The sequence below is a fragment of the Pantherophis guttatus genome, chromosome 1 (genome assembly GCF_059756535.1).
Source record: "Pantherophis guttatus breed Tessera chromosome 1, ASM5975653v1, whole genome shotgun sequence".
NCBI classification, from domain to species: domain Eukaryota; kingdom Metazoa; phylum Chordata; class Lepidosauria; order Squamata; family Colubridae; genus Pantherophis; species Pantherophis guttatus.
In genome coordinates, this window is record NC_142063.1 from 226,517,548 (window position 1) to 226,542,807 (window position 25,260).

The 25,260-nt window shown below is 38.2% G+C and overlaps 1 long non-coding RNA gene across 2 annotated transcripts in view; it reads left to right on the forward strand.

The window, feature by feature from the left end:
- Window positions 1-25,260, forward strand: part of LOC117676868 (uncharacterized) — a 79,129-nt gene that overhangs the window by 19,354 nt on the left and 34,515 nt on the right. The window contains exon 6 of one of the 2 annotated variants that reach the window (XR_015731361.1): window positions 19,663-22,892. This is a non-coding gene — a long non-coding RNA (uncharacterized LOC117676868). Of the gene's footprint in view, window positions 1-19,662; window positions 22,893-25,260 lie in introns of those variants that run through there. The other variant, XR_004594536.3, reaches the window with a different exon arrangement.

The following is a 25,260-nucleotide window of genomic DNA, read 5'->3' on the forward strand; positions in this document are numbered from 1 at the left end:
CAGATTTCTGGGCATTCCATCAGCTGAGGGCCCAGTGTAGGGGCGGGGGGGTGGCGGTCATTATTAAAGAAAGTCTATGTCCAAGGGAGGCCATTGTACCTCAGATAGCCAGATGTGAGTCCTTCCTTGTGAAGTGGGGTCGTGGGGTGCAGATGGGCCTGCTGATTATATACTTGGCTCCTTGCTGCGTGGCAGCGGCCCTGCCCGAACTGCCTGACGTGATAGCCGGGGTGGCGGTTGATACCCCCAGGCTTATGGTTATGGGGGATTTCAACCTGCCATCTGTCAGTGAAACGTCTATGGCGGCTCAGGAGTTCATGGCTTCCATGATGGCCTTGGACCTGACCCAGTTAGTTCAAGGCCCTACTCACATGGGGGGACACACTCTGGATTTGATTTTTGTCTCTGGTCAGTGGCAGAGCGATCTGGAAATAGGGGATTTAGTCATCAAACCCTTGTCATGGTCTGATCACTCTCTCCTTTGCATGGACTTCCGCACCGCTACCCCTTGCTGCAGGGAGACGGAACCGACTAGATGGTTCCGTCCCAGGTGCCTGATGGACCCTGATAGGTTCTTGATGGAGCTTGAGCCATTCCCTGAGGCTCTGGCTCACAGCGCAACTGAAGAACTGGTGGCCGCCTGGGATAGGGCAGCCACTGGAGCTCTGGACCGCGTCGTGCCTTTGCAGCCTCTGACCCGGTGCCGATCTCAATTGGCTCCCTGGTTCTTCGAGGAGCTGAGAGAGATGAAGCACCGGAAAAGACACCTGGAGAGCAACTGGAGGGCCAGCCACTCCGAATCTGACCGAACACTGGTGAGGTCTCATATTAAGATCTACCTAGTGGCGATAAAAGCAGCAAAATCTAATTATTTTTCTGCTCTTATCGGGTCTGCAGAGAACCGCCCAGTAGCCCTGTTTAGGGTGACCCACTCCCTCCTTCATCTGGGAGCGAGGGAAGACCCCTTGCAGGGCAGGGCTGAGGATTTTGTGCAATTCCTGCATGAAAAAGTTACTCAGATTCGGGAAGGTCTGGATTCTGATTGGGTAGATTCGGATGGGGTGACGGAGGTGGGTCTTGAAAATGTTATCTGGGTGGGGTTTGACCTTGTGACTCCCAAGGACGTGGACAGAATTCTGGGTAGGCTTAGCACTGCCACATGTTTATTGGACCTGTGTCCCTCCTGGTTTGGTGCTGGCCTCCTGGGCGGTTACACGAGGCTGGCTCCAGGGGATTATTAATTCTTTGAGTGAGGGTTTCTTCTCTCCCTCTCTGAAAGAGGTGGTGGTGAAGCCCCTCCTCAAGAAGCCTTCCCTGTATTAGCGAACTATCATCCAGTCTCCAACCTTCGCTTTGTTGTGAAGGTTGTTGAGAGTGTGGTGGCGCGACAACTTCCCCAGTACCTGGATGAAGCTGACTATCTAGATCCGTTCCAGTTGGGCTTCAGGCTGGGGTACAGCACAGAAACGGCATTGGTCGCATTGGTTGATGATCTCTGGAGGGCTTGGGACAGCGGTTGTTCCTCTGTCCTGGTCCTATTAGGCGGCTTTTGATACCATCGACCATGGTATCATGCTGCGACGATTGGAGGGGTTGGGAGTGGGGGACTCCGTGTTGCAGTGGTTCTCCTTCCTCTCCGACCATACACAGTTTGTGTTGGCAGAGGGACAGAGGTCGACCTCGAGGCGCCTTGTTTGTGGGGTGCCGCAAGGGTCAGTCCTCTCACCCCTTCTGTTCAACATTTACGTGAAGCTGCTGGGCGAGATCATCCGTGGTTTTGGGGTGAAGTTCCACCAGTACGCTGACGACACTCAGTTGTACATCTCCACCCCGGACCATCCCAATGATGCCCTTGACGTGATGTCCCGGTGCCTGGAGGCCATGTGGATCTGGATGGGGAGGAACAGACTTAGACTCAACCCTTCCAAGACCGAGTGGCTGTGGTTCCCGGTGTCCCGGTATAGTCAGCTGGTTCCATCGTTGACTATTGGGGGCGAGATCTTGGCCACTTCAGAGAGAGTTCGCAACTTGGGTGTTCTCCTGGATGCACGGCTGTCTTTGGAAGATCATATGATGGCCTTGGCCAGGGGAGCTTTTTATCAGGCTTGCCTGATACGCCAGTTGCCTTTCTGGACCGGGATGCCCTGCACACGGTCACTCATGCCCTCGTCACGTCCCATCTGGACTACTGTAATGCTCTCTACTTGGGGCTCCCCTTGAAGAGCACTCGGAGGCTCCAACTGGTCCAGAATGCGGCCGCGTGGGTGATTATGGGGGCGACTCGGTGCACCCATGTAACACCTCTCCTGCGCAAGCTGCACTGGCTCCCGGTGGTCTTCTGGGTGCGATTCAAGGTGTTGGTCACCACCTTTAAAGCGCTCCATGGCTTAGGACCGGGGTATATACGAGACCACCTTCTGCCACCGACAGCCTCCCACCGGCCAATACACTCCCACAGAGAGAGGCTCCTCAGGGTGCCATCGGCCAAACAATGCCGACTGGCGACACCCAGGGGGCAGCTCATTCCAGAGGGCTGGTGCCTTCTCTGTGGGGGCACCAGCCCTCTGGAATGAGCTGCCCCTAGAAGTTTGTATGATCCCCGACCCGCATTCCTTTCACCGCGCCCTGAAGACCCTTTTGTTCCAACAAGCCGGGCTGGCCTAATATGAATTTTATAATGGGTGTATGTTAGTTTTTTAATTTTGTGGGCCATATTCGGTTTTAAATTGTTTTTAAATTTTGTAAATCTATATGTGTTTTAATATGGCTGTATACCACCCTGAGTCCTTCGGGAGAAGGGTGGTATAGAAGTCCAATAAATCTAATCTAATCTAATCTAATCTAATCTAATCTAATCTAATCTAATCTAATCTAATCTAATCTAATCTAATCTAATCTAATCTAATCTAATCTAATCTAATCTAATTAACTGCTGATGTGCAACTATCATTGTCAGAGTCTATTTTTTTATTTTAAAGCCTTGAAAAGAAGACATTTCTTTCATCCCATGCTACACCATTTAAACACTTTGCAATGATCCTTCTATACCCGTGATGGAGAACCTATGGCACGCGTGCCACGGGTGGCACGCGGAGCCATATCTGTGGGCACGTGAGCATTCGAGCCTCCCGGGCCCACCAGAAGTTGGGAAATGGGCCATTTCCGGCCTCAGAGGGCCTCCGGGGAGGTGGGGAAGGCTTCTTTTCACCCTCCCCAGGCTCCAAGAAAGCCTCTAGAGTCTGGGGAGGGTGAAAAACGGGTCTACTGGGCCCACCATGCCATTGTGTGACAAAAGTGGGGGTTACACGGGGCGGATTGCATGTGCATGCACAGGGGGCAGGGGCATTGAATTATGGGTGTGGGCACATGTGCGCATACCCCCCCCTGCGCTACCCCCGCTTTTGGCACGCAATATCAAAAAGGTGAGCCATCACGGTTCTATACTCTTTGACTCGGTTGTGTGATTTCAGAAATATATGTGAAGGCAAAGTGACAGCTGAGCAGGTGTACTGTAAGACTTCACTGGCTTTCCTCAGGCATTTTAATAGCATGTAATTCCATCCTGAAGAGACAGACTTGTAATAGGTGCACTATCTTTGCCCACACTGTCTTTTCCTTTAAGTACAGAGAACCATAGTCTCCAGTTGAGAGTCCCTTTATCAGTCAAGGCCTTTCACCCGTAGTTAAACCACCCAGTCACATGCCATAAACTATGAATAAATAAAATCTGTAAAAAATCATGAAATTTGACTCAGCCTTCCATTCTTTCTAAGGTAGGTAAATTGAGGACCCAGTTTGTGGGGGCAATAAGCTGACTTTGTATAAAATATACAAAAGTATGAAGGCTATTGCTTAACGCACTGTAAGCCGCCCTGAGTCTCCAGAGAAGGGCGGAATATAAATCAATTTTTTTTTAAAAAAAAAAATGTTCAGTAGAATCCTGATTTCAGGCTTCTTGGTCCTGTGGAAAATTATTGCATTGACAGAAGACTTTTCAATGAAGACAGGTCCTCTGTATAGATGAAAGACAGTATAGGAGGTAAAATAATTGATACTTTTTTAAATTTAATGATTTGATTAAATATCAGATATAGCTGTAAACCCCAGATATACAAGTATTATTTTTGCTCTTTCTGATATATGAAGAATTTTATATATTTTGTCTCATTAAAACTAAGGGATATCATATTAATTTGAAAGCATCCTAATGGTCCTTATTTCATATCTCATTTAATTTTGGGATCTGGTGCCAAAACCTGTTTTTTTTTTTCTCCCAACTTTTTCTTCTCTTTCTTAAATCTTTTAATCATTACTGCTGCAGAATATGGAACTTCCCTTTTTTTAATTGAATGGATATGGCTCTGGAAGAGTTTTTGGTCAAAGATTCTTTAGATGAGTAAATACATTGAGTATCACATACACCACGATATACTGAATGAATCCAGTGATATTAACTTCCACTGAAGTGTGTATGGAATTTCAGCCAAATTTATTTATATTGCACAAATTTGATAAAGTTATTCCTTTAATAATTCCAAGTTTTTTTATTATTATACCCTGTTTCCCTGAAAATAAGACTTCCCTGGATAATAAGCCCAATCGGGCTTTGAATGCATTCACTAAAATAAGCCCCCCCGAAAATAAGCCCTCCCTGAAAATAAGCTCTCCCTGAAAATATTTAAATGCATGCACAGCTGATCCTGGCTATTTCCTCTGGTTAGGGTTAGGGAGACAGAGCTGGAAATCAGGTAAGATGGCAAGAGGAGCCCCATCTTGCTCCATGCACCCCAAAATAATAAGACCTCCCTGAAAATAAGGCCAAGTGCTTATTTCAGGGTTCAGAAAAATATAAGACAGGATCTTATTTTTGGGGAAACACGGTAATGAATGGAATTTTACATCATCACTTCCAGTGTTTGTTTATTTAGCAGGAAAAGACAGTTATTTTAATGCAAGTGTTTTGATAAAAAGCGAAGAAGGCCCTGGTCTATGAACTGAAAAGCTCACATGGCTATCAACATAAAATTAATTCTTCATCATTGAAGAGACCATTTCATTCCAGCAAGGGAATCCTATTGCTCCTACAGTTTTTCATTTTTCTAATTAGAGTTCTTACCTTATTATTGTTATTACACAAATCTTTTAAAGCAGTTTTTTTTTTCTATTTAGTTGTGCTGACCAATGATTCTGGTAATTCCAAACTATCTACATGGAATCAGGTTGGGAGAAGAGTAAAAAATGCATGAGGCTGTGAATATACAAGTGCACATTCTCATGTGAAAGAGAAATGGGCTTTTCAAATTTTCTAAGTCAACATCCAGAACACATTTTGTGTGCAACTGCTTTCTTAATTCCCTGTTTAACAACTGTTATGAAGCATTTATAGAGGACTATAAAGATACATGCTTTTTATACGATGACAAAACATTACCAAAGAGATCACTGGTCCCTTACTTGGAATGCATGCAAGCAAAAATAATAAATTGCCTCAAATAAAAATATACAGGCAGAACACTTTCAGCAAATGCAACCATATTTAAGTCCTGGGTTTTATTAAATAGCATGAGGTTCACCAGAGAAATTGCTCTAGCAAGCCAGAGGTGAAATCAGAATATACAATCTGCATGGATTTTGAAGTCATCGGTGCATCCCCTAGTTGAAATGAAATGGATGAAAATTCTATACAAATTTTTCTGAAACCAATGAATCATCCCCAAATCCTCCTCTTTTTTCCTCTGCAATCAGAAGTTAATATTCAACATTCATACCAGTCATGATTGTCCATTGGATATTCTAAGTTTTCTGATAACTTGGATCTTGACTTATCAATGTGATAAGTACTTCACAGGAGAAAGGAATCTCTCTGTGTTTTTCTCTGTCCTCCCTTTTCTGATGCTATAGTAGTTGAACTAGGACAGGGATCAACAATGTACAGCTCACAAGCCAAGTGTGACTTGCCACCAAAGTCAGGTAGCAAGCAATCCCAAAACAAGCATCTCCTCAGAGAGAGAGAGATTCCGTTTTAGAGATCATTTTAAACAAGAAAATTGTAATGAAATCCTCATATGTGAAGTGTGATGTTCTTATTTAATTTCCAAGTTGAAATGGGGTGTGTGTATATGTGTGCAAGAGAAATTCATGTCTTTCGTTAACTTGTGAGCTCTGTGACTTCCCACATTTCAGCAAAATTAGTTTGAAAATAAAAAATAAAACGACTTTCAAAGATGACATCATTAAACAATTCTTATTTTGGAGAATTAAAAATAATACTTTTGAAAGCAACTCTAGAATCTGCACCTAGTTTACATTCTAACTTCGTTCTGAATACATTTCAGGAAGTATTCCATGTCAGTGAAGAAACAGATTCTAACTGCAGATTCTTAAAAGAGCTGAATCTTTTCCTCAGGTCTTGAATGGAGGTCTGAAAAAAAGACAAGGCTATCTTAAAGAGGTATCACACTTAAATTCCAGCAATTTCCAAAGCATTTCTTCTGCATAATGTTCAGATCATGCATAGTGCAATTGAAAACACCTGTTTCCTGCTGTAGAGTGCTTTTGCTACTGTAATATCTGAGTAGGTTCTTATACATACAGGCAGGGGGAAAAAAGGCCGCTATCCTGAAGGCCAGCTAAAGCTTTCAAGAACTATAGATTTATTTGAAGCCAATTCAGACTTTGCAAGTTGGATTATAGACAATAGCTTCTCATTTTATACTGAAATTAATCACACTGAAACCCTTTTTAAAGAACGTATGCAAATTCAGGTTAAAGATTTCCTTGAGATATGCTTGCAAGGGCTTATTTAATATCAATTTGAAAGAAAAGTTTAAGGATCCCTTTGGGCAGCATCGTATAGATGGGCTAAAATAAAACCACTGAACTTGCTGCCCTGAACTTATCTTTTGATAACTACAAAATGAGTATAATGTTACTGTAGAAGTCTGAAATGCCTGAAATATTCACACATTTTTACACACCAAATGTGACCTCTTCTCCCCTGCTTCCCATATAACTTATCCATTTTGATGTTATTTTTTTCATCCCTTTTCTGAGGGACAGTGAACAGTTGGAGTGAAAAATCTCTATTAAAAAAAGAGAACTTAATATGTAGTCATATATTTTAAGTCTAACTTAATTTAAACTAGAAATTTTATTCAACTAATGGTTCTTTTTCTTGTTGCAAAATGAACCTTTTCAAATTAGAAACATAAGTAATTTTCATTAGTGTCATACTTGATCATCTTGAAGCAATTCAGTGTATTACATTGAAGGTGATGTTACAGAGAGAGTTCAAAAGAGACTGCTATATTTTAGCTGCAAATATGTGGATGATTGCTGGACAGCAGCAGAGATGCTGAGAATTGTATGTAGCTCAGATCATATACTCATATGCAAAAGATTCTTGTCTGCTTATAAAATAGATTTTGTAGAAGCTTCATGAAAAAAAGGCTCATCTTAATTTTTTAAAAAAGCTTCATACACAAAGCAAAAACCACACACTTACACATTACCAAAAACCTTCTTTAATGAGTAAAATACAGTACTCTATCCATCCATCCACCCATCATCTATCTATCTATCTATCTATCTATCTATCTATCTATCTATCTATCTATCTTATTTTATCCCACTTTTTTATTTAACATTCCTAGTATATTTTCCTTCCACTATTTTCCCCACAACAACAACCCTGTGAAGTGGGTTGGGCTGAGATATAATCATTGGCTCAAGGTCAACCAGCCAGCTTTCATGCTTAAAATAGGGATTAAAACTCCATCTCCTTGTTTCTAGGCTAGCACCTTAACAACTACAGAACACCAAAACTGGTTCTTAAATTAATGTAAATGGAAAGGTATGGAAGGGCTTAACGGAAGGGCTTCAGCCATTCAGTGAAAGAATAATCTACGGGGAAAGTGAGTCTTCATGTATATACTTTACTGCAAGAACTTTCTTCAAACTCTTTTGAGGCCACTCAAAGTCAGTGCAATAATCCACATCTTTCCTGTACACCATGTTTCTTATAGCAGTGATCTACTATGAAAGGTATTAAATACTGGTGAGTAACTAAGAGTCCTTATTGTCAATGGCAAACAACCTCCACCAGAGAAAAATGGGAATTGAGCCATAGGTAAAAGAAAAGGCTAAATAATTTAAAACCAGAATCCTTTGGACTGCAAAATCTAGTATGGACATACTAGTTAGTATGGTAAGCATGGTATGGGTATGGGTATGGGTATGGGTATTGTCACTGAGTTCTTGTATTTCCCAGCTGAGCTTCATATTTTTGGACTAATAGACTTACTGTAGTTTGTCAAGTTCCTTATCAGTATTTTTACTGCGCATGTCCTACATTCCATTCCTTCATTACTACTTTTTCCTTTGTTCTCTCTGCCAGGAATGATCCAGCAGAGGAATACTGCCAAAATGTAGCTAATTAGATAGATAGATGTTTTGTTACTTTTTACAAATAAAAAAGTTTTATTAGAGAATACTTCTTCTGGTTTTATTTTCAGAATATTGCAACTTGGAGAAAGCCACGGTCCATCCTCTAATTAATCAGGGTGATTATCTCATAGCCAGGATGGGATCGATCAAAACCCTGACAGGTATAGTATAGTATAGTATAGTATAGTGCAGTGATGGCGAACCTTTTTGACACAGAGTGCCCAAATTGGAATGTGCATGTGTGTGTGCCGGAGCACTGGAAACCTGAAGATCAGCTGGCTGGTGTACATACGCGCTAGCCAGCTGATCTTCGGATTTCTGGCATATGCATGCACGTCTGCCAGCTGGTCTTCACATGCACCGGAGTACTGGAGACCCGAAGACAAGACATGGAAAAAAGCCTTTTTGGTATCCAGCTCAAAGCAGGACTTCAGTTTCATACTTTGTTTAAAGATGTATTTTGACCAAAATCTTGTTAATTAAAGCATCAATTTGGAGCATTATCCAGTCCTATGGTTTACTTTCCTCCTGCTTTTTTTTTTTTTAAAGACTGGTAAAATTTCCATTTAACAAAGTCCAATTTAATAGATTTCAGATGCAACAAACAAAATTTGTATCCAATGTCATCTTAAGTCACATAAAATAACATAATGGGCACTGATTTACAAGATTTGTATCATTTTGCAATTAAATAGATTAAAATGATGCAGATAATAACATTTGCATAATTATAGAAATATACAAATGATACCCCTTTCCCAAATGGCCCATTAAATTAAATTTGCATTAATACTGGATTTTATTCAACTATACTAAGTATATTTATAAGTATATTTTTAGTATTTTTATTATATAAATTCCTCCAATATTTGCTTTTTTTCTCATAGCATTTTTGTCTAATACAAGCTTACTTTTCCACATATATAGTGCATTTTCCACATATATAGTGCATTAACCCATAAGTCCCACAATAAGTGCTTTTTTCTGTGACATTCATAATGTAGACATTATTTGATAGTACCCGAGAATAGGACATGAAATGTATTCTTCTGTTCTTGGCAGTTTTGGACAAGAAAAAAACTTTATCTGGTTCTTCGCCCAAATGCACACCTAGAGCCAAAATATTGTGTTAGGCCCATCTTTTCCATATAATAAAAAGCCCATTGTACTCATAAACAAATACTTTGACTAACCCCAGAGGTAACTGGTGTGCACAACACAGAGAGTTAATTTATTGAAAGAGTTAATGAGTTGTTGGTGCAGGAAAACATTGGTATTATATGTAATTATTATCATGATGTTTAAAAATAATTCTTAGTACTATAGCAGATATTTTCCTGACCTTTTCAGGAATGATAATTTAATAATAACTGCCTCTTCTTATAGGCTTCTTGGTGGCAAAAGTCATTCTGAGATCTTTCTTAATCATATCACATGAAGCTATATTTTCTAGACCTTTTGAGTTCCTTTTCCACAAAGTTGTGATCTGTTCTAAGCTGCTTACTTAATTAAAATTAATAAAAAGGAAAACAGAATCCATTCTAAAGCTCCAGAGTTGTGCTATGTTATAATTAGCTGCAAAATATATGCTACCCATTGTTGGCAAATAAAAGATGGGGGTCTATTAAATAGCATTGATTAATTCAAAGTTTGACTGATATATTAAAATTTTCTTCATGAGACTTGCATGTAATTACTTTTAAGTGAGATTTTGCTTACTGAAAGATCATTATACTATAATTTCTTGTCATTTTGTAAATGGCTGTATGCTCTTAAACTATTTATATCCGATGGAATTGTGTTTCCCCCTCCTATGTTAAAATATGTGCATTAATACAATAACATACTAATTAGTTGGTATTGGATCTTTCTTTTTGTGCTGGATGGTGTGAGTGATGCTCATGCTGACTGATTATCAAGATCTTCTGTGTGCAGTTAGAGAAGGCACTGTCTTCCAAGTTAGAATGTTTCAACAAATGCTCTTAGGTTTAAAGCCCTTCATCAATCTGAGAAAGATGCTTAGAGGACTCTTTCTGCAGTGCTGGCCTATCCATACTAAAGATTTTCTATGCTGGATGGCTTCAGCAAATCATCCTGGAACCGTCTACCCTTTAAGACCTTCAATACTGTCACTGAAGGAGAAGGTTCTTCCTTCTGTATATGAAAGATATCCAACCTGAAGTTTTCTCAGCATGTACTATGAGGATTCCAAAGCTAGACAGCTGCTTGTTTCTCTCCATTTGTTGACAAGCAATTTAGAGAACCAGGAGGTGTACAAAACTCTTAGAGCTGATGGGCTTTCCCAACCACTTGCCAGCCGACAAGTGCCTTGGCTCACAATGGCGTCTCAGAGACTGATTGACTGAGCAAGGTTGGTAATTTTGACAGTTGTGCCTACAACCTGCTCTAGCCAGTCAGCTTAGGAAATCTAAGGCTAATGTTGCAGGGAACGGTTCTACTTAGCTTTCTCTTGAATCACTTCTTGAAGAAATGCTCCTCTCGGTCTTGTTTTACAGTGTCAGCTTTGAAGAGAAGGCTGAGGGAGACTCCAGGTCAGCCTGAAACAAAGCAACATGGTTCATTTCACTGATAGAAATGAGGGGACCATGTCTGCTTTTTGAAGCATCTTTGAAAGGGTACTTTATTTGAAGTGAAGCATCTATCCAAACATCTATGTGCATTTCTAACACATAGAATTGCATTGGTATTAAATAAATGAGGCAGAAAATCAATAAGCATAGCCTTCAATATTTATGTGGTTGGAACTTTTGAGCACAGTCTTATAAATCAGCCTTTTACAATTTGATGCCTCTTGGATGGAGTTGTCCTTCATTATCTATGATTCCCAAATCAGCTCTATCCCCATCCTGACGCCTTGGAAAGCTTCAGGTTGGAGAAGATCATTAAGAATGATTTCTGGATGATGACTGGATATTACAAAGGAGTTAAGATTGATCTTTTGCTTTCATACTGAGAAAGAGAGAGTAGAAAAATGGGAAAAAGTGGAAGATGACTTAAACTAATGACAAATAAATAAATGAAGTGATAAATACTAAGAATAGAGAGTGATTCATTTTACCTACAAGCATATAAAGAAGCATCAGAGTTCTTGGCTTGTCAATTAAATCATTTTGCTATATTTCCTCCACACATGAGTAATTTATTATAAAGTGGTTACTTTATTCTACCAAAGAAAGAACCGACAATCCATTAGAAAGATTTTCCCCCAAATATAATAAAGTTTGGAAGAATTAGGTTGATACATATATTTATGCTCCCTCAACAAGCAATTAACTAGAAAATAAACAAAGCAAAATGCCCCAGAGAAATGTTATGACCTTACATTTTACAGTAACTCATAAATCTGTCCCTTAGAACCATCCATAATAACAGAGAGAGGATGCTTGACTTGAGTTGATTTGGGAATCATGAAAGCCTAACACATCTAGTGAGCACTGGATTTGAGAACGTTGATTTATCCTCAAGTTGATTTAAAGTAACATAAGGTAACAAGCTAGTTTTGTTCTCTTAATTACTTCCTCAATGTGAGTTGCAGTTTCTGAACCCTAAGAGATTTGAAAAATTGCTGGTTTGTAAGTGTCTTGCATCCACCTGCCCTCAACTAGCAATTTAGATTAACATGGTGGCTCAAAAATATTCATGTAGCTATTAATAGTACTCCTCTTTGTGAATTTTCCCCTTTAATAAATAACCACTGTGCTGTTTGCTTATTTTTGCAAACAAAATGAGTTTGTCAATCCCTTTTTTTCAACTCCAAAGGGGTTTTTTTTCCATTTGTCACTTGAAAAAGCTTTATTCTGCTTCAGGTTTAATATCACATTTTACTGAATGATGTGCTGCAACTAGAAAAATACTATAATACTAAAGTCTAGAATATTTGCAAAATTCAATTGTTAATCTTGTACTTCCTCACATTTATTTTATTTATTTATAAAACTGATATGGCTGCCTGTCTTAATAGAATAATGGAATAGGAGAGTTGGAAGGGACTTGGAGGTTTTCTAGTCTAACCCCTTCTCAGGCAGGAAACACTATCATTTCAGATAATCTCTTCTTTAAAACTTCCAATTTTGGAGCATTCACAACTTCTAGTAACAAGTCATTCCATTGATTAATTGTTCTAACTGTCAGGACTTGGAACAAACCCCCTTATCTGACCTGGTGGGATACCATGAGGGAGAAGTGGTCCTGCTTTAAAGGTGAGAACCAATATTTTGAATCACATCTAGATGGAAATTGGAATGACACAGCAGACTGTTTAACATGGACAAGCTCTCGGGTGCAAAGAACTGCATGTGCTACAGCATTTGGGCTGAGTTGTAGCTTCTGGGTTGTCTTAAAGCAGTGGTGACATTCAAATTTTTGCCCTATTGGTTCTGTGGGCGTGGCTTGTAACTGAGTGGGCATGACCAACTTGATGTCACTCAAGGCCACACCCACTCAGTCACATGACCCCCCCACCATCAAGCCACACCCACAGAACCTGGTAGAATTTTTTTTTGAATTTTTACCTACCTATTTTCTGCCCAGACGTGGCCTAATCTCTCAAAGGCCTTCCACTCTCCCTTCGCCAGTCCTGTTTCCCTTCCTCCAGAGGACCTGGCCCTAGCCCCGCTTCTTCCCCCACGACTACCTCTTTCTTTGGGCTTACCTTCCTCCCATGGCAGCAGGTGGCAGGCAGAGGGGAAGGCAAGCCAAGGCTGAGCCATTGCCATTGTGCTCTCCGCCAGCCCGCATCTTGCCCCCCTTGTCGCATCTGTAGCCACCTCCTCTTTTTTGGTGCAGCTGGATGCTTCTTGCACCAAAAAAGAGATGGTTGCTGCAGGCTTCTTGCAGCGAAAAAAAAATTCTGACCTCCATCCGCTCCACTTCTTGAATGTGCCACTGCTGGCGCCCTTTTCTATGCGCAAGCCATGCTAGCACACCCCATTCCCTGCTGCAACTCGCAGGGGGTGGACGGAGCCAACCAGGGGTGCTTTTTACCGGTTTGGCGAACCGATTCAAATCATCCCTACCGGTTAGGCCTAACCAGTCCGCACCGGTTGAATTCCACCCCTGTCTTAAAGACAACCCCATATCCATATGTGGCAGTAATATAGTTTGGGAAGTGATTAAGGTATGAGTGACATCTTTATGCATATGTGTCTGCATATAGCCCTGACTAATATTAATTTCTAATTTTTTCCCTTTTTTCTGGATATAGTTCTTTTTAGGTTGTTGAAATTGATGCAAAATGGTGAAAGTTTCTGCTGTTTATTGCACTGAATTAGGACTATTTGAAAATGAAGCAGAGTCACCATCAAATGAGCATTGGGTCAAAGAAGCTTCTGCTTGACTCACTGATTCCTTCTCTTGGACTGAACCACCTTCAGACTGGCTTGTCTGGACCCAATCACTTCTCCTCTTGGTTCTTTAATCCTTGATTGTCCCAGTAGTTAATCTACCGGGGAGTTTCTTCTGTGGTGAAATGGCAAGGCTCTTTCTCTCCTCACATCTTGCCCAAGATTTTCCCTTCAGTCTTTTACATCCAAGCTGCACTTCTCCTGTTAGTTGTAGGGAGTAGAATTCCTTTCTAGGCCAGTCTTTTCACTTTCTTCTTTTTCCTAATTATAACTCTCAACCAATTCCCACTCCTCTTTCCTATGTGTCTCTCTGTGTATTCACTGATAGCTCGCATCTTTTTCTTTCTTTCCTAATTTTTCTGAGTTTGCTTTCCTGCTTTTCTGTAGCTTGGGAGAGAAAATAGAGACCTCTGTTGCCCAAAGTTCCTATTTCTCATTTCCCAACTCTAACTGACTACACATTGCCTACTTGCAGTTTCTGTATCTCCACCACCTCCCCCAACACACCTGTATTTACTGAGCATCTCTAAGGACCCAATTTCCTTTGATTTTGACTTCCCAGGTAAAGACTTTTAGAATGAGATTTTTCTGTATCACCTTTTCCCCAAGCAAAGTCCATTCTATTTACACCAGACTAAATTCCTTCAATTTCTTTTCTCAACCAGCTGGGCTGCAGAAGCATTAAGGTCTGGACTTAGTAATAGATCTCCATGGGGGGAAATCTATCTTCTTTTGGCCTGCAAAGTTAGTAAACAAGAAAACTTAACTCATCCAAACATTAATCCTGTTGGTTTGATGTTTGAACGTTACTTTTGCAGACACAGTCAGGCTACAAAATCAGGAGTGCTATCAATCTCCAGAGTCTGTGCTGCATTTATGAGATATATGAAGTTTGGTAGGCAAAAAGTTAGTCCTGTCTATTTGACATAAGTGGAAATAATTCACCATGGAGAGGCCACTTTGGCTTGTCATATTGTACTGTGTCCCTTGAAGATTCTGTTCAGGTTTTTATTTGTGGAATAAGACCTTTACTTTAGAAAGCAAAATGTTTCAGATATGATTTATGTGAAAAAAAGCCATTTACATTATTTTATATAACTGCCTTGCGTTCATCAATCATTACTTACCCTTCTATTTATTTTTGTCCAATCTCCAATTTTTTTTCATCAATCATTATGCTTTTCTTTAGGGAACTGAACAACATACTAAACATATTCAATATTTAGTGCCAGAATCAATTTTGCTATCTTAATGGAAACCATCTTCTCTGATCTTAAAAGAAGAATAAAATATTACTCCTTGAGCCGCTCCATAGTATTAAGAGTTATAAAACAAAAGATATTCAGCATTGCAGGCACTGATTGTATAAGCTGCATCTCAGCAGGACAACTAACTATTAGAGAGAATGCACACTGCTTGCATCTCTCATACTACTAAGGTTAATACTATTGTAGCCAGTTTTTTCTTTAACTCCTTCCCAGCAGTATTGTGGGCACATTATTGACGGCTTAACTGATAGCTTGATTCATCACTGTGAAGTTAGATCAAATATTATTTGTAGATAGGATGATGAAAATTGTAAATCAGACTTTAATCAATCCTCTGTTTTGATTTATCATATGGGGAAAAATGAGGAGTTGGGTAGCATACAAGTTTAATTTATTGTTATTATGTTGGTTGCACAGTAAGCCAGATGTTTGTACTGGATTTGGCATTTTATCTACCTATCAGATCCTTCGCAAGGACCTGGGATAGGAGGATGTTTATTATTATTATTATAGGCATCACTCAGTCCTTTCATTGTTCATGGTAGTTTAAGGATGAATGGGAAAGATGAGCAAATCTGTCAGATTTGATTCCACTCAATTTTTTTCTCCATATTTCTTAAATTTATTCTGTTCCATTTATGCAACAATTTCCTCCCATATTTTTATTTATTTTTTTAAGAGAATGCATTGAAAAAATATGAATAATGTCTTCATAAACATTTCTATCCACATATGCATTTTTCTCATATAAATATGTTTTCCAAGTTCCTAACCCTATAAATCCATAACCGAGATGTGCAAACCTTTTTTTAAACCAAGCATCCTTTTGAAATTGCTTCCTATCCCACAGTCCCATTTCTAAAAAGCATAGAACTAGAATAATGGAGTTGGAAGAAACCTTAGAGGTCTTCCAGTCCAACCTCCTGCTTAAGCAGGAGATATCATTGCAGACAAATGACTGTCCAGTTTCTTTTTGAAAACATTCAGTGATGGAGCACCCACAACTTCTGAATGCAAGCTATTGCGTTGGTTAATTGCTCTTATCATTAGAAATTTTCTCCTTAGGTCTAGATTGCTTCTCTCCTTGTTTAGTTTCCACCATTGTTTCTTGTCTTGCTTTGGAAAAAAGTTTGACCCCTTGGTCTTTGTAGGAGCCCCTCAAATATTGGAATAGTCCTATCATGTCCCCCCAGTCCTTCTTTTCATTAGACTAGACATACCCAATTCTTGTAATCATTCTTTGTATGTTTTAGCCTCCAGTCCTCTAATCATTCTTGTTCTCCTTTGCACTCCTTCCAGACTTTCAACATATTTTTTGAATTGTGGTGAGCAGAACTGTTTATTATTGGTAAAGTGGTACTAGAACTTTACATGATCTTGATTCTATCCCTCTATTAATGCAGCCCAGGATTGCATTGGCTTTTTTGGCTGATGCCACACACTGTTGGCTCAAATTTAAGAGATTGTCCACTAGGACTCCAAGATCATTTTTGCAGTTACTGGCGTTAAGCCACATTTTACCTATACAGTTGGTTTTTCTGACTTAAGTGTAGAACCTTACTTTTATCTACACTGAATTTCTTAGCTAGGGCCCAGTGTTCAAGTCTGTCAAGATTTTTTTCAAACTTGAGCTTGTCTTCTGGGGTGTTGGCTGCCAGCTTAGTGTCATCTACAAATTTGATGAGTTCCCCTTCAATTCTCTCATCTAAATCATTTATGAAAATATTGAAGAGTACTGGGACTAAAGCGGAACCTTGAGGTATCCCACTGTTTGCTTCCCTCCATGTGGATATAGTTCTATTGAGCATTACACATTGAGTCAGCCAGTTACAAACCCACCTGGTGATGGTGCTGTCTGTCCCACATTTTACTAGCTTGCCAAGAAGTAGGTTGTGGTCTACTTTATTAAATGTTTTACTGAAACCTAAGTGTACTATGTCCACAGCATTTAGTTGATCTACTAATTTGGTCACTTTGTTGAAGAATTAAATAAGATTTGTTTGGCACAATCTGTTTTTGACGAACACATGTTGGCTACTGGTTATAACCTTATTTGCTTCTAGGTGTTCACAGAGTTGTTGCTTGATTATCTTTTCCAAGATCTTCCCAGGTATTGATGTCAGACTGATTGGTCTGTAATGCTATAATTCTGCAGAATTGGGAAGGTTGCTTTATTTATGGAGGGTTTCTAGATAGTATAGTTCCAGAAATTAGATGATTATAGAGTCAGCATTGGACCCCAATGAAGTGAGTTATCTGACATTCCAAAAACCCCAGCATGAAGGTACCCTCACACTGCCTATAGTACAAAGATTCTTATTCTAAAACATGATTTTGGTATAGTTGTTCTTTTAATATCTACATCTCATGAATTCTGAACTGTAGTACAAGAGTTCAGAAAAATATCGATATTAGTCTGTAAATCCGAGAAGTGCAAATTAGGTAAATTTACTTTAAAATATAAACCAAATGCATTTCTTCTCAGTTTATTAACTGAAGAAATCTTCATAGGGTCTGAATGAGAATCTTTTTAATGCCAATCAAAAAATAATAATATTTGGGCCCCTATCTTAAATCCACAACTCTAGCATGAAGCAGAAAATAAAAACCACATATTCCTACCTTTGAAAGATAATGTCTAGTCTTCCCCTATCACACTTCATTGTCCAGTGTTTTCAATCATCCTGCATTATGAGAACCCCAACTAAAAATAGTGTTCTATCTATTTTGAAGTTTTCTTATTGCTCTAACCTTGGGAAGTTCTATATAGCTTTGTGTGTGGCTTCCTCTTAGCTCCCTTACTAGATGTGTTAGAATTCCTTTGTATTTCCCTGCTGAAATTTGGGGAAAGGACAGATCTACTGAATTCTGGGATAGTCACCTTAGCAAGGAAGAAAGTGTTGCTCAAACAGAGTTAGGATTATGCTAACCCACAATCTCATTCTTTTGTTGTTCATCTCAGAAATAAATACAATTTATTTATATGGTACTTATATGTTACAAATCATGATTAGTAGAGTAAGATCCTTTTATGCAAGGTGTATTTCTGAGCTAATACGATGCAGTCAGAGTGACCATAGACTTGTATTTCCAGAGTCCTGTTCTGTTAATTTTTCTAAATATTTGAAGTATACTCCAAAAGAAAAGGAAGCCTTCATTAAACAGGTTAATTTAAACCAAACCTTGCACTTAGATCCAATATTCTGTACAGGTCCACAAATCATATTCACAAAGGGAACCACTTGTACATTTATAGGATAAATTATGAAAAGTAGGTTAGGATTTCTAAATACAAAGTAAAACTGGATATAATTCTTTAGTGTTTGTGAATATAACATTCTTCCCTATTTCTCATTTCAAATCTTGAGAATGATTTCTGTGTTATAGTCCTATATAGTTTCATGATCTGTCCTCTTCAGTTTTAAATATTTGATGTATTCTCCAAAGGAAAAAGAAGTCCTCATTTAGCAGGGTTTTTGGTTTTTTTAAAAAAGAAAAATAGAATACAGTACAAAAAGAAAGAAAATGTGTACAAGCAATAGAAAGCAATTTGAAATAGATATACATAGCAACTAAGCAATTGAACATTGATTATATGGAATAATATTATTCAGTCTTTTTGTCAATAAAGATACATTTCAAAAGCAGAGAGTAATATGATCTTCAGTTCAAGATTTTACATATAGAGTAGCAATATCTGTCAAATATTGAACAATTTTTTCAGGTGCGCTCTTTCTAAAGAGCCTCATAAATCCATACATTCCAAGATTCAATATTACACCAATGTTTAAGCCTTGTTTTCCCCAAATCATTTTACCAACAGTATGAATATTAAACTAAATGAGGCAATCACAGAAGAAACACAAATTATCTGTGTGAAAATTTCCAATACATTATACTACTTGCCCCTAAAGGACTTGACATCTAACTTCTGAACATATATCAAAAGTGGTTTTTATTTTGAAAAGGCAATGGGACTGGTTTTTTTGGAGGAAAAACAAGAAGTTTCGTTTCCAGGATAGTTGAAATTGTTCACCTTAAAATCAAAAGATACTTAATTTAAGACCCAAGGTTCTTGATTTGCTAAAATAATATTATAAAGTTCTTGGAATTTCAATATGGATAACATTTCTGCTATCCATAAAAAATAAACCATGAAAATCTTCGCCAACATGTTTTTAATAATACAATTAATTTGTACATAATTAGTTATGATGTTTATAACTACTTAAGATGTTACTTACACATTGCAGCCAAAAAATGTTATAATCAAATACACTGCCATTAAGCAATTCTAGGCAGCCTCAATTTTTTCAGGTAAAGGTAACATTACCCTAGAACTGGCTTCTACCTTCTCTTGCTATGAGAAAGTAATGATGTGTTTGTTAAAAAAAGACATACTGACTTATTTTCTATAGATGAATTGAACACATTACTTTTTTGGCCTGTGAGACTAAATGCTGTGTCTAAAATTCCAAAGATCTTAGAGGGCAATTCTGCATGTGTCATACATGGAACCATGTTTCATTGAGTTATAAGTAGATTTGGTCTGATTTTATACGCATTATTTCTTCACATTCTTGCAGTAATGAGAAGCGTAAAGCCAGGGAAAGTGACCCCTATTTTGAAGTCTGCAGAAGGAAGATATGCATGACTGAAGCTGTGTAAAGCTCCCAGTAATCTCTGATAGGATGAAGGATAGCAACATCAATAAACCAAGTAAGTCTTTTCTTACAAAATGAGTTTAGAAAAAATGGTGTTTCGCAGAATAACAAAGACATCAAAGGGGAAAATATTATAGCTGATGGGACATACTAGAGAGCATTGTTATGATTCAATGAATCAACTGACATGAATAGAACTATGAATACAGGTCTATTGTAACGTGCTTTGTTAATCTAGGTTCAGTCAGTTTAATTTCATATAGCATCAACTCTTCACTATGTATTTCCTCTTTCCACTATGTATTCAAAATGGACAGTGATTAATATGTATGTATGTATGTATATGGGTGCAGGTATATATGTATTTATATAGCATGTGTATATGTATGTTATGTTTGTGTATGGGCAGATATATATACTTTCTCTTGAAAGCAGGCAACAGAATTTCATTTTTAATGTGGGCCAGTGTGCTCACAGTAAAAAAATGACAAGAAATGTTATCTAATCTTAAATCTTAAATCTTAATCCACTAGACATATTCTTTGCTAATAAAAAAAAAATCATCTATAATAGGTAAAGCTAGAGAAGGATATATTCATAATCTAAGTTTCTGCTTGGTAAAGTTTAATCTTGAAAGCACACACAGCTCATGCTTGGAGAGGAAAGATGGAAGAATTGATATTCTTACTATATTAAAGCTTTCTCATTGCTGGGCATATAAAGGAATTCGATAAATAGCTTTGCAAAAAAGCAAGATTCTTCAACTTGGTCCTCCTTAGATACACTGTCATCTTCACTCATCCATTTTTTTTGAAGCAATTTAAATTTGATTTACTTGGATTATCATTTTGTACAGCCACTTCATACAGTCAGCTGCTTCACCATTCAAGTCCCTTCTCTTTATTTTATGTCTGTGGAGAACGCCATATTCTCTCATAATGGACATTGATTTCCAGCAAAAGTGACTTTCATTTTTTGTGACTTGTACAATGCTTACAGGTGTGTGGCATATTTACCATTTAAGAAAATGTCTGAATGTCTTTTCCTAGTGTTGGCATATCTTCTAATTGTATCTTATTAATGTGAAAGTCCCCTCCACTTGTTCACATCACTAATTACTTCAAGTTTTGAATCCAGTAGATGTTCCACATAATAAGGATGTTTTATTTTGATCAAGGTCCATATTTTTACAGGAATAATCTGTTGAGAATCAAGTAATGCGGTGGCCTAGAGCAGTGTTTCCCAAACTTGGCTATTTTAAGATGCATGGACTTCAATTCCCAGAATTCCCCAACCAGTATGCCTGGTTGAGGAATTCTGGGAGTTAAAGTCCATACATCTTCAAAGGGTCAAGTTTGGGAAACACTGGCCTAGAGGTGGAGCTGTCGCCTCACAATCAGGAGGCTGTGAGTTCAATCCTAGGAAGAGACAGATATTTCTCTCTCTTTGAGCACACTGAGAATATATCTGCTGAAAAAAAACTCCGCATTGGCAAGAAGGAAGGGCATCCAGCCAGTAAACACTCATCTCCATTCAGTTGCTTAGACTCCACCCTGCAAGGGATTATGGGGTCGTTAAAAGAGGATGATGAATCTGTTGAGAATCAGACTACAAGTTGGGTGGCTGGGGCATTATTGTATCTGACATTTTTTTCTGTTATCCTTACTACTTCACTCTAGCATCCTTTTCCCCCTGTGAAGAAGAAAGTGAAGAAAGTGAAGAGAGAGATCAGATTTTCTTGATTCAACAGTTGATTTCTTCTAAAATATATTTCAAATTAGACTGAAGGTCATATAAAGGCTAACTGACTACTGCATTTGTATCTAGGTCCATAGAATGTCACTCTTGTAAGATAGAAATTTATTCCTTTGCATTTTTGGTGCTGTCTGAATTTGGTAGTTTTCTTGCAGATGTTTCATTATCAAAGTAGGCAAAATCATCAGTGCTAGCAGGGAGTAGGGTTTGCTCTTATTTTGTATTCTTTAGGCTTGCTCTCTCAGCATTGGTTGGACTGATCTTAGTGGTTCTTTGGCTGGCTGTTTACTGTTAGCTTGTTTAGCAATTCCTTGATTGGAGCATTGTTTACTTCTTGATTGTGTCTACTGTTATGCATTAGGAATGTTATACATTTGTGTACTACGGCATATCTGCACAGTTGCTTTCCTATATTTGCCTACCATGCCAGAGTTATCCTCATATATATTTATGATAATATATATGGAACATATTGGAAATCTGAATGTGCGCTTTCCCCCTCCCTCCCTTTATCTTTATGTGAACTAGGGAAGGGGTTGTATGAAACATTAACTCATATTACATTCTTTTCTTGGAGTCAGATCTCTTTTATCTGACCATTGCCTTTCTAGCAGCCCTTTCTCCTGTTCGGAAAGGCCATTCTCTCTATCCTCTACACATTTTTTGGCTGGAACCCATAACAAAACCAGCCAGCCAGCCAGCCACAGGGATGCTAAGGAAAGCTACAGGAAAAATATGTTCCTTTACTGTGGCTGCAAACTTCTATTTAGCAGTGAAGATACCTCCTTTGTCAAACTAGATCTAGCAGTAAGCCCTTTTTATTCCTCTGTGCTCAAACCCTTTCCTCCATTTTTTCCTTCTGGAAACAAAGGGCTTCATCTACTATATTCTCTCGTCCCCCCCGCCCCCCATATGCATATGTTTTCTCCTTTGCAGAAGCCAGCTAGGTGATTTTTGGGTCAGTCACAGTCTCTCAACTGACCTCATAAGGTTATTGTTATGGGGGAAATAGGAGGAAGAAGTAGTACTAGATATGTTCACTGCCTTAAGTTATTTCTAAAAATAATAAAGGCAGGATATAAATAAACAAAAGAATGAAAAGAATGACACATTCTTAAAACTTTGATTTAAGTTCTCCACTGTTGTTCAGCATAGCCAACCCAGCCAATCGCAGCAAATCTTCTCTGATTCCACTCTAATCTGGGGGATCTTTCACTGAATAAATTGATCAATTGACCTAACTTTTTTTTTTTAAAGAAAATTGCTATGAAGACTAATGAGCTGCCAAATCAGCCAAACTTGGCTTAGTTTGGACATGGCTGCTATAGATAACCTTATACCCTCTGAGGAAGATCAATGTTATGCTATAGAAATTTAACCAGAAAAAAAAGAGAAAATATAGCAAATGAAAAGTCAAATAAGATAGTTGTTGAAAAGCAATGTTAAAAAAAAGTACTTCAGGGAGAAAATATACCTTTAAAAGAAACGGAAGCATTTAAGAAGCATTTTGAGAAAATGAAACATCCAGCCTAAAGCTACATACCACTGGAAAGCAATGGTCCTATCAAGAACAATAATTATTGTCATTCTTTTCTGCAAAGAATACCAATGGCACAATGGCTCTGTGAACAAGCCCTGTCAGCTGCAATTGATTTAATGGGAACAATACCAATAAAAGATATTACATCCACATCACTTCTCTAGGTGACAGTCTCCAGAGAAAACTGACAGGGCCTGAGCTGATAAATATTTTAAAATTCTTCTCTGTGCAGGCATTCTGAAACACTGCAAGCAACAATAGGAAGGACTGGGGGAAAGAGGCTCTGCATATCAGGATAACTCTATAAAGAAATCTTTGAGAAAGAATGTATCTTAATTTAAGAAAACAGAATAGGAGGTGTAGGAGGGGGGTGAGGAGAGGTTTGAAAAACCACTACAATTATTATTATTATTATTATTATTATTATTATTATTATTATTATTATTATTATTAATAATAATAATAATAATAATAATAATAATAATAATAATAATAATCAAATTTCTATACCGCCCTACTCCCGAAGGACTCAGGGCGGTGAACAGCCAAGATAAAATACAGATAATACAAATATTAAAAAATCAAATATTTTTACAAATATTAAACAATAATTTATTTGCCTAAGATTCAGACTTCTACTACACATAGAGAGCTACAGTATATAATATTAGTGTAGGTGCTTCTGCTCCATACAGTGGTGAAATTGGAATTGCTGCAAAAAGAGCTTTGCCCCTTGCAACCGGAAAACATAAAACACATAAGTCATGTTGGAGGAACCTATGCAGTGGATTCTCCCCATGTTTCACCCCAGTATTCACAGGGACACAATGTTGTAAGGCAATTATAAACCTTGGGTTTCTGACATGACGCAAATGGCCCATCCAAGAATGACCTTGCTGATTTCTACACCTTTACAAGGGCTACATAGAATTTTATAAAAGATAAAGTCTAAACAACTATTAAAAGCTGGTGAAACACTGGATGGCAAAAAGGAGGCTATGGGAACATAAGTAATAACTTATTTATTTCTTTTGTCCTGAAAAGCATCATCTTACTATCTGTATTATTTCAGAGTTTCTTTTTCATAGGCAGTACCCCTTTCCCTCCATCCCCAAGGTCATCCACACACCTTTTGGAAGGTTTCAACAAGAATGAATCCAACTGTCATTTCAAAAATACTTCAGCCACAATAAAGGCAAACTTGAGCAAACTGAATTGCTGGGCTTAGAGGACAGAATCCTTTATGCTTTGGCAACTGGTTAAAAACTAGAAAATAAGCATAGAAATAAATGAGCAATTATGAAAAAGAGAAGATATGTATGATGTCCCACCTCACCACTAATTCAGACTGTTGCTTTTTAAATATTATACCAATGATGTGGAGTTTGAACTGAGTAATAAAGTAGCCATGATCCCTAATAACAGCAAACCATCCATAAATAAATTCAAAACAGGATTGTGGAGAGTTCCAGAATTATCTCTCCAAACTCAGTGAGTGAACTTCAGTGACACATCCAGTTCAGTGTAATCAAGTATAAAGTAATGCATTACAAGATGAAACATTCCGTTGTTCATCTTTTGGAGTTGGCAGGAAAGGGATTTTGATAATTTTGGCTATCACACCTTAAGGATATTCTAGAACTGAAGAAGGTGTAAAAAGGGGAGCCAAAATGGGAAGGGAATTGGAGCAGATGGAGTGGGGATTTTTTTAAGTTAATAAAAAGAATAAATTGGAATTGGGCGGCACCTAAGTCAAACTAAATAAATAAGAATACTGCAGCAATTAGGGCTCTTAATTATGGAATTAAAGAGGGTAAAGGAAGACATGAAGAAGGTACCGTACATTAAATCTTGAATGATATAAGAGACAGCCAGATGGCTTACATTAAAGTGCTATCTAGGAGTTTTTGAGCTGTCGTAAAAATATATCAGTATGAAATTTATTACCCATATTGTGGATCCTGATTTTGCTATAGTAACAAGGCTGAGGATAAATACTATTTTAATGTGGAATAGTTAAGGAAAATAATTGGTAAACTCCCCCAGTTTCAGTTCCCCTGCATCAAGGATCACTTTCTGGTAAGAAAACAACCACTCTTCATTCTTGTGATAATAAGGAGTGGAGAAGGATTGAGAAGGTGTAGGTGCATGCTTGATTGGAGTATTTAGCTACTTGTCAAGTTTCCTGACTAATAGGATACAAACACAGAAATGCTCTGTTTCTC